This window comes from Bufo bufo, chromosome 6, assembly GCF_905171765.1.
Source record: "Bufo bufo chromosome 6, aBufBuf1.1, whole genome shotgun sequence".
In the NCBI taxonomy this organism is placed as follows: Eukaryota; Metazoa; Chordata; class Amphibia; order Anura; family Bufonidae; genus Bufo; species Bufo bufo.
In genome coordinates, this window is record NC_053394.1 from 406,123,885 (window position 1) to 406,134,571 (window position 10,687).

The following is a 10,687-nucleotide window of genomic DNA, read 5'->3' on the forward strand; positions in this document are numbered from 1 at the left end:
ACCTCTCCAGTCAGCAGCTCAATCATCTTGTTGGTGAGTTCTAGGATCTTCTCTCTATTGATCTCCTCATGTATCAGGGGGTGAGGTGGAGGCCCCGTGATTGGGCTTAGGGTTCTTCTCCATCCTTCAGACACGGGGGCCTGACAGTGCTCACTAGAGGTCTTCTTCACTACTGTGTAGTCCTGGTTATGAAGAGACAAACTAATACATATCACTCCATACATCTCCAGAGTCCCTCACCTCTCCAGTCATGTCCATCTGTTATTAACATAGATAAGATAATGTAATGTGACATCATCAGAATCTCTCACCTCTCCAGTAAGCCGGAAGAGGATCTCTAGGGTGAGATTCATTATACTCTCCTCCATCTTGTCCCTGTCCCTATCCATCCTTGACGGGTCAGTCAGGAGAAGGATCTTATATAGAAGATATCAGCTGAGCGGATCCTATATTGTAGGAACCTGAATGGAGAGAAGATGAGACAATGTCAAATCAAACAAAATCCCATGTAAAATACAATTACTGGAAATAATAAGAGGAGACATCAGAGGAGATAATAAAGTGTAGATGCTGAATATCTAGTGAAGGCCGTTCCTCCAGGTTTCAGGACAAAGCATGTCCTCCCCATCACAGATGCTGATCACGACATCTGAGGCTACCATTTAGGCCTTTCAGGGGTTAATCAGGGTACAAAAAACTCACCTTATCCATTTTATTGTGTAGAGGCCGTTGCGGCCATCTTGATTGAAGACAATGCCCAAAAACTTGCGTGGTGACATCATACGTCACCGTGCGCAAGATTTTGTGAGGTATTTTCAATCTAAATGGCCAGAAACTGCCTCTTTGTGCACAAATGCATGAGGTATTTTTATTTTTGTTTTGTTTGTTTTTTTCCACCATTTCAGAAAAAATAGATTCGTTACCACTAAGCGCGAGTAAATTCTGCTTTGGAGCAAATTGAGTCAATTTGTTTGACTTTGATTCGCTCAACACTATATTTTGTGTTTCACTACTTAAAAAAACAAAAACTTTGGAAATAATCTTTAGTTTTCTCTGCATCGGCATATCTGTTTTCATCGCACACGAAAAATGTTTTTATATTTTATTAGTTATTGGACACAGCCATACCTGGTTTATTTTTTTACTTTTTTTCATTGTCATTTTTAGTCCTCTTGAGGAAATTATACCTGCGATTTTCTGATCACTTGTACCTAGGGTTGCCACCCGACTGGTATCTCACTGGCCAAGCTGATATTTTAGTGGCTCTACCGATGCCGGTAATTTTTTTTTACCAGCAATATTAATTGCCGGTATTTTTTTCTAAGGAATGTTATTAATGAGGCTTCCATTGTGGAGCGATCATTAGTGCAGCCTTTAACTCCTGCCCCCTCCCTCACTTGTGTTAAGAAAAAAACCAAAAAACTCACCTCCTCGATTTGATCGCGCTACTGTGAACACTCGCTGCTGACTGGAGGACAGGACCTGTGAAACGTCATCACGCTGAGCGCAGGTCCAGTCCTGAGGTTCCAGTGAGCAGCGAGTGCTCACCGCGGCGCCATCATGGAGGAGGTGAGTTTTTATTTTTTTGCAGAAGCAGAGAAGGGTTCACTAATGGGGGCATTACTCTTAATGGGGGGTATTATTAATTCTGAGGTTCACTAATATGGGCATTACTCTTACTGGTGGCACTAATAGAGGCATTACTCTTACTGAGGGGTATTATTAATTCTGCGGCGCACTAATGGGGGCGTTACTAATTCCGGGGTGCACTAATGGGGGTATTACTGTTTCTGGGGGCGTTAACAGGGGCATTGTTAATTCTGGGGGGCACTAATGGATACATTACTATTACTGGGGCACTAATGGGGGCAATGTTAATTCTGGGGGGCACTAATGGACACATTACTATTACTGGGGCACTAATGAGGGCATTATTAATTCTGGGGGGCACTAATGGAGGCATTACTATTACTGGGGGGGCACTAATGGGAGCATTATTAATACTTGGAGGCACTAATGGGGGCATTATTAATACTTGGAGGCACTAATGGGGGGACCTACTAAAAGGAATGACAGAGTGGAATGCCCATAGACTTTAACAGGAAAGTGGAATGCCCATAGAGAATAATGGAAATGTAATATTTGAATTAGAGACAAAACCATTTGACATATCTAATAATTATTTAGCAGGCTTAATCTCCAAGTTCAGTAGGATTATTTAATGTTCAGATAAAGTGGAATGATCACTGTTTTCTGCAGAATGACGAGGGTAAGTGACACAAAGGAATGCCCATAGACTTTAACAGGAAAGTGGAATGCCCATAGAGAATAATGGAAATGTAATATTTGAATTAGAGACAAAAACATTTGACATATCTAATAAATATTTAGCAGGCTTACTCTCCAAGTTCAGTGGGATTATTTAATGTTCAGATTAAGTGAAATTATCACTGTTTTCTGCAGAATGACGAGGGTGAATGACACAAAGGAATGCCCATAGACTATAATGGAAAGTAAACTATGAGCTCATTTGCAGGTAAATCTGTGTTATGTAGGACATTAACATTTACCGCAAGTGTTCCCTGGGTAGAGGAGCATATTGTAAAATGAAAATTACCTTGGATTATAACCGTTTTTCTATAGAATGCAAAGGTGATGGAATGCCCATAGACTATAATGGGAAGTAAAACGTGACTTGGTGCCTGAACCATTCAACATATCAAATAAATCTATAGCAGGCTTACTCCTCAAGTTCAGTGGGATTATTTAAAATCGAGATTAAGTAGGATTATCATGTTAATATCCTACATAACACAGATTTACCTGCAAATGAGCTCAGAGTTTACTTCCTATTATAGTCTATGGGCATTCCATTGTGTCATTCATCTTGTCATTCCATAGAAACCAATGATAATCCCACTTAATCTTAGTTTAAAATAATCCCAATGAGTTTGGAGAGTATGTCTGCTAAATATTTATTAGATATGTCAAATGGTTTTGTCTCTCATTCAAATATTACATTTCCATTATTCTCTATGGGCATTCTACTTTCATGTTAATGGGCATTCCACTCGGTCATTCCTTTAATATCAATTTATCCTTCACAACAGATCTTCCCCGTGTATAGTAACATCTTTTACAATTGGAATAACTTTGTATTTTTCCTGTTTTCTATGGAATGACAGGTGAATAGCACAATGGAATGCCCATAGAGTATAATGGGAAGAAAGATGGGCCATGGAGACGAGAACCATCTGACACATCAAATAAATCTTTAGCAGGCATACTCTCTAAGCACAGTAGCATTGATATAAATTGAGATTAGGTGGGATTATCATTATTTTCTATGGAATGACAAGTGTGAATGACACAAACAATGCCTATAGACTATAATGAAGCCAAACGGAATGCCCATAGAGTATAATGGGAAGCAAAGTATCAGATAATTTGTAGGCAAATCTGCAGAAAATATCAACGTATCCTTTACCACAGATCTTCCCCGTGTATAGTAACATCTTGCAATTGAAATAACTTTAGATTTTTTCTGTTTTCTATGGAGTGACAGGTGAATAGCACAATGGAATGCCCATAGAGTATAATGGGGAAAAAGATGGGCCATGGAGACGAGAACCATATGACACATCAAATAAATCTTTAGCAGGCATACTCTTCATGCACAGTAGCATTGATCTATATTGAGATTGGGTGGGATTATCATTACTTTCTTGAGTGAATGACAAGTGTGAATGACACTATGAAATGCCCATAGTCTATAAAATTTAACTTTTATTTACAGATGCTCCCCAAGTGCAGAGTCAAGTGCTAAGATTGAAATTGTCTGACAGAATTGTTTTCTTCTAGGGAATAACATGAGTTAATACGGAAGTATTTGGGAGAGAAGGAAAGGGTCCTTGGGAGAAGCAGCAGCAGGACCCTTTATTCTGAGCACGGGTGGCATAGGTAATACGTTGGGAGCTTTGACGCTATTTGCAGCAGGCAAGATGCATGATACCATTGGCGACATTTGCAACATAAAACCATGCAGTCGGTGGGGGTGAATGAGCCAGGGCAGGTATTCTGCCCACGCGTCGACCATCTGCTGCTGTCCCTATCTAGAAGAGATGAAACGTAGGTAGAAAGTGGCTTCTTGATGACGTCGGTTTTCATGTTCATTTGTAGAAGTGTTTTGTGTTTTTTAATATGCAAACCTTTGTTGAGGTTTTTTGTCTTCAGCCTTTTGCAGTTGCACTGCTTATGTTCTGCTACATTTAATGCAATCCATTTTCGAACGTGTTGACTAACAACATTATGATACTGATGTCCAGAAATAATCGAATAAGCGTTCAATACAGTGTAGACACCACAGTCAAAATTATTGTTTTTGGAACGGTCGCGTACACACACACACAGGGGGGAGGGAAGTGACCACTGCGCTCCACCCTTACCCCTGGACCTGCCTACTTGCCTCGCGAGTCCTAATGACAGGGGACAACAGGACGGCAATCCCTAGCTTGGAATAAGTGCAGGGATGACAGACAGACAAACAACAGAACGTGAACGGACCGAGTCAATACCAGGAAAGCTACAAAGTACAAATGGAGCAAGCAGTGAATTGTCAGGAGAAGCCGGGGTCATAAATACCAGGAGAGTCGTGAAGTACCAAAGGAGTCAGCAGAGGATCGTCAGGAGGAGGCCGGGGTCAGAATACCAGGAGAGCAGCAAAGTACACAAGGAGCAGGCAGAGGATCGTCAGGAATTCAGCAGGAGGTAAGTACGCCGGGAAAGACAAAATCACAGGTGGAACCTAAATAACAGGCAATCTGTGGCCAGCAGACTGCCTGTTTAACCCCTTAAGGACGCAGGGCGTACCGGTACGCCCTATTTCCCGAGTCCTTAAGGACCAAGGGCGTACAGGTACGTCCTGACTTAAATTCGGAATTCCGGCGCCGCAGGGGTTAATCGGAACGGGACGCCGGCTGAAATCATTCAGCCGGCATCCCGTAACAACGCAGGGGGGGGTCATTTGACCCCCCCGTATCGGCGATCGCAGCAAACCGCAGGTCAATTCAGACCTGCGGTTTGCTGCGCTTTTTGCAGTTTCTGATCGCCGCGGTCCCTGACCGCGGGGATCAGAAACTTTAGAGTGGCTAAAATCATTATTTTTCACCCCCCCCCTGCACCCCTGCACGATTTTATGCCGGAGGGTGGTGCGGGGGGGGTGTCGCAGGCGGTGGGGGGCGTTGCGGGAGGCGGGCGGTGCGGCAGGCGGGATCGCGATCCCCCGCCCGCCTCCCCATGAACGATCGTTGGCTTCTAGTGGGTATACCAGGGTGCCAGCACATTGCTGGCACCCTGGTATAAACGGCTGACATCTGTGAAGATGTCAGCCGTTTAACCCTTTCCATACCGCGGTCCGTACGGACCGCTGTATGGAAAAAGTTAACTGTCATTGGTCAGGGAGCTCCCTCCCTCTCCATCGGGGGGCTGCTGTGGCTTTGCAGCCCCCCGATGGAGAGGGAGAGAGCCCCCAGAGAGCCCCCCTCAGCCCCGTCCTTACCCTTCCCCGTCTGCGAAGTTCTGAGCAGACGGGGAGGGTTCCCATGGCAACAGGACGCCTGCTCAGGCGTCCTGCTGTCCATGGTGCTGAACAGATCTGTGCTAAAAGCACAGATCTGTTCAGTGTAAGTAAAATACAGTACAGAACAATATATATTGTTCTGTACTGTATTATACAGACACCAGACCCACTGGATCTTCAAGAACCAAGTGGGTCTGGGTCACAAAAATGTAAAAAAAAAGTGAAAAAAGTTAAGATAAAAAAAAAAACATTTATCACTGAATAAAAATTAAAAAAATAAAATAGACTACACATATTAGGTATCGCCGCGTCCGTAACGACCTGATCTATAAAATGGTCATGTTACTTTCCCCGCACGGTGAATGCCATAAAAATAAAAAAATAAAAACTATGAGAAAATTGAAATTTTGCCCACCTTACTTCCCAAAAAAGGTAATAAAAGTGATCAAAAAAGTCGCATGTACGCCAAAATAGTACCAATCAAACCGTCATCTCATCCCGCAAAAAATGAGACCCTACTCAAGATAATCGCCCAAAAGCTGAAAAAACTATGGCTCTTAGACTATGGAGACACTAAAACATGATTTTTTTTTTTTTAAAAATGAACTCATTCTGTAAAACTTACATAAATAAAAAAAAAGTATACATATTAGGTATCGCCGCGTCCGTATCGACCGGCTCTATAAAAATATCACATGACCTAACCCCTCAGATGACCACCGTAAAAAAATAAAAATAAAAACAGTGTAAAAAAAGCCATTTTTTGCCATCTTACGTCACAAAAAGTGTAATAGCAAGCGATCAAAAAATCATATGCACCCCAAAATAGTGCCAATCAAACCGTCATCTCATCCCGCAAAAAATGAGACCCTACTCAAGATAATCGCCCAAAAACTGAAAAAACTATGGCTCTTAGAATATGGAGACACTAAAACATTTTTTTGGTTTTAAAAATGAAGTTATTGTATAAAACTTACATAAATAAAAAAAAATGTATACATATTAGGTATCGCCGCGTCCGCGACAACCTGCTCTATAAAATGACCACATGATCTAACCTGTCAGATGAATGTTGTAAATAAAAAAAAAAAAAAACGTGCCAAAAAAGCTATTTCTTGTTACCTTGCTGCACAAAAAGTGTAATATAGAGCAACCAAAAATCATATGTACCCTAAACTAGTACCAACAAAACTGCCACCCTATCCCGTAGTTTCTAAAATGGGGTCACTTTTTTGGAGTTTCTACTCTAGGGGTGCATCAGGGGGGCTTCAAATGGGACATGGTGTCAAAAAAAACAGTCCAGCAAAACCTGCCTTCCAAAAACCGTATGGAATTCCTTTCCTTCTGCGCCCTGCCGTGTGCCCGTACAGCGGTTTACGACCACATATGGGGTGTTTCTGTAAACTACAGAATTAGGGCCATAAATAATGAGTTGTGTTTGGCTGTTAACCCTTGCTTTGTAACTGGAAAAAAAATATTAAAATGGAAAATCTGCCAAAAATGTGAAATTTTGAAATTGTGTCTCTATTTTCCATTAAATCTTGTGCAACACCTAAAGGGTTAACAAAGTTTGTAAAATCAGTTTTGAATAGCTTGAGGGGTGTAGTTTCTTAGATGGGGTCACTTTTATGGAGTTTCTACTCTAGGGGTGCATCAGGGGGGCTTCAAATGGGACATGGTGTCAAAAAACCAGTCCAGCAAAATCTGGCTTCCAAAAACCAAACCGCGCACCTTTCACTCTACGCCCTACTGTGTGCCCGTACAGTAGTTTACGGCCACAAATGGGGTGTTTCTGTAAACGGCAGAGTCAGGGCAATAAAGATACAATCTTGTTTGGCTGTTAACCCTTGCTTTGTTAGTGGAAAAAATGGGTTAAAATTGAAAATTAGGCAAAAAAATGAAATTCTCAAATTTCATCCCCATTTGCCAATAACTCTTGTGCAACACCTAAAGGGTTAACGACGTATGTAAAATCAGTTTTGAATACCTTGAGGGGTGTAGTTTCTTAGATGGGGTCACTTTTAGGGAGTTTCTCCTCTTGGGGTGCATCAGGGGGCTTCAAATGGGACATGGTGTCAAAAAACCAGTCCATAAAAATCAGCCTTCCAAAAACCATATGGTGCACCTTTCACTCTACGCCCCGCTGTGTGGCCGTACAGTAGTTTACGGCCACATATTGGGTGTTTCTGTAAACGGCAGAGTCAGGGCAATAAAGATACAATCTTGTTTGGCTGTTAACCCTTGCTTTGTTAGTGGAAAAAATGGGTTAAAATGAAAAATTTGACAAAAATATGAAATTCTCAAATTTCCTCCCCATTTGCCAATAACTCTTGTGCAACACCTAATGGGTTAACAATGTATGCAAAATCAGTTTTGAATACCTTGAGGGGTGTAGTTTCTTAGATGGGGTCATTTTTGGGTGGTTTCTATTATGTAAGCCTCGCAAAGTGACTTCAGACCTGAACTGGTCGCTAAAAATTGAGTTTTTGTAAATTTCTGAAAAATTTCAAGATTTGCTTCTAAACTTCTAAGCCTTATAACATCCCCAAAAAATAAAATATCATTCCCAAAACAATTCAAACATGAAGTAGACATATGGGGAATGTAAAGTCATCACAATTTTTTGGGGTATTACTATGTATTACAGAAGTAGAGAAACTGAAACTTTGAAATTTGCTAATTTTTTTCAAATTTTTGGTAAATTAGGTATTTTTTTGTGCAAAAAAAATAATTTTTTTGACTTCATTTTACCAGTGTCATGAAGTACAATATGTGACGAAAAAACAATCTCAGAATGGCCTGGATAAGTCAAAGCGTTTTAAAGTTATGAGCACTTAAAGTGACACTGGTCAGATTTGCAAAAAATGGCCTGGTCCTTAAGGTGAAAATGAGCCCGGTCCTTAAGGGGTTAAATAGGGAGCTAGAGTGGTCATGTGACGTGGCCAGCGTCACATGACTCCACACAGACTACACAGCCGAGCACCGAGTGATCAGCTCGGTGCTCAGTCCTAAAACCATTAGCATGAATGCAGATAGATGCACACATAGTATTATCAGGAGCGCGAGTGACGCTGGACGCACTGATGATGCGCGCGCGCTCCGGACGTGCCCGCCTCCTAGACTGCGCCGTGACAGTACACCCCCTTTTACGCGGGGCCACCGGACCCAATGAGTCAGGTGTCGGCTTCTCGGGATGATCCTCATGAAATTTCTTAACCAGTCTAGGGGCATGAACCTCCCTAACTGATAACAGAGACCTCTCCTCAGGTCCATAGCCCTTCCAGTGCACCAGATACTGCAAAGAATTACATACTCTCCTGGCATCCACAATTTTAGATACCACATACTCCACAGAATCCTTAACCATTACAGGCAGAGGCGCGTCTTGTGACGGTACAACAGGTTCGATGTATTTTTTTAGTAGGGACTTGTGAAATACATCGTGAATGTGGAACGAGTCGGGCAATTCTAACCTAAATGATACAGGATTAATCACCTCTGCGATTTTGTACGGCCCTATAAAGCGAGGAGCAAACTTTCTTGAAGCAACTTTGAGTGAAAGATTTTTAGAGGACAACCACACCTTATCACCCACCTGAAAGTTCACCCCCGTGGAACGTCTCCTATTGGCCTTGACTCTTTGAGTATCTTGAGCCTTTTCCAGGTTCGATTGAACCTGAGCCCATACTGTGCACAGTTTTGAGGAGACGGATGACCCAGAAAGAAAATGAGGATGAAAGCCATAGTTACAAAAAAAAGGAGAGACCCCAGCAGAGGAATTAACACGGTTATTCAGAGCAAACTCGGCTAACGGAAGGTATTTCACCCACAACTGTTGATCATCTGCAACATATGCCCTGAGAAATTGTTCCACCGACTGATTGAGGCGCTCAGTCTGTCCATTACTTTTAGGGTGATAAGCAGATGAGAAGGACAGAGAAATCCGGCATCTCAGACAGAAGGCCCTCCAAAACTTGGACACAAACTGCACACCCCTGTCAGATACAATATTTTCTGGAATGCCATGTAAACGTACAATTTGTTCCACAAACAAAGATGCTAGGTTCTTCGCACTCGGGAGTTTAGGCAGGGGAATAAAGTGAGCCATCTTGCTGAATCTATCGACCACTATCCAAACCACAGTCTTACCCTCTGCAGGTGGCAGATCAGTGATAAAATCCATCGAGATATGAGACCAGGGTCTACTGGGAATGGGTAATAGTCGTAGGTCCCCAGCCGGGCGAGTCCTAGGGGTCTTAGACCTCGCACAAACCTCGCAGGCCAACACATAAGACTTGACGTCTCTAGTTAAGGTAGGCCACCAGAATGATCTGGAAACCAGCTCTTTATTGCCCTCAATGCCCGGATGTCCACAAAAAACAGAGTCATGACACTCACCCAGCAGTTGGAGACTAAACTGTACGGGAACAAACAACTTATCTGTAGGAGTGGATGGCGGAGCTAGGTGTTGTTCAGCCTTGATGAGAGTCGTGATGTCCTGAGACAAGGCTGCTACGAAGACCTTAGCTGGTAAAATGGTTTCAGGTGGAGTCTCTGTAGGCTGGTACGCACAGAAACTCTGAGAGAGTGCGTCGGCCTTCACGTTTCTACTTCCAGGTCTGAAAGTTATGGAAAAATAAAAGCGAGTAAAAAACAATGCCCATCTAGCCTGACGGGGATTTAACCTTTTAGCCGACTCGAGAAACATTAGGTTCTTATGATCGGTAACAACAGTAACACAACGTTTTGCCCCCTCAAGAAAATGTCTCCATTCTTCAAATGCCCACTTAATGGCCAGTAACTCCCGATTTCCTATGTCATAATTTCTCTCAGAGGGGGAAAACTTTCTGGGGAAAAAAGCACAAGGTCTCAGGTTAGTGAGGGTAGCAGGACCTTGCGAGAGGACTGCTCCTGCCCCGTCCTCAGAAGCATCCACCTCCACGATAAAAAGGTTTTTCCTGATCTGGCTGGGTTAGAACGATAACGCTACTGAAAGCCTCCTTTAGGGTTTCAAATGAATCTAAGGCCTCAGTAGACCAATTTTCCAGATCCGCCCCTTTTTTAGTGAGGTCGGTCAGTGGTCTAGCGATTACCGAGAAATTCTTTATG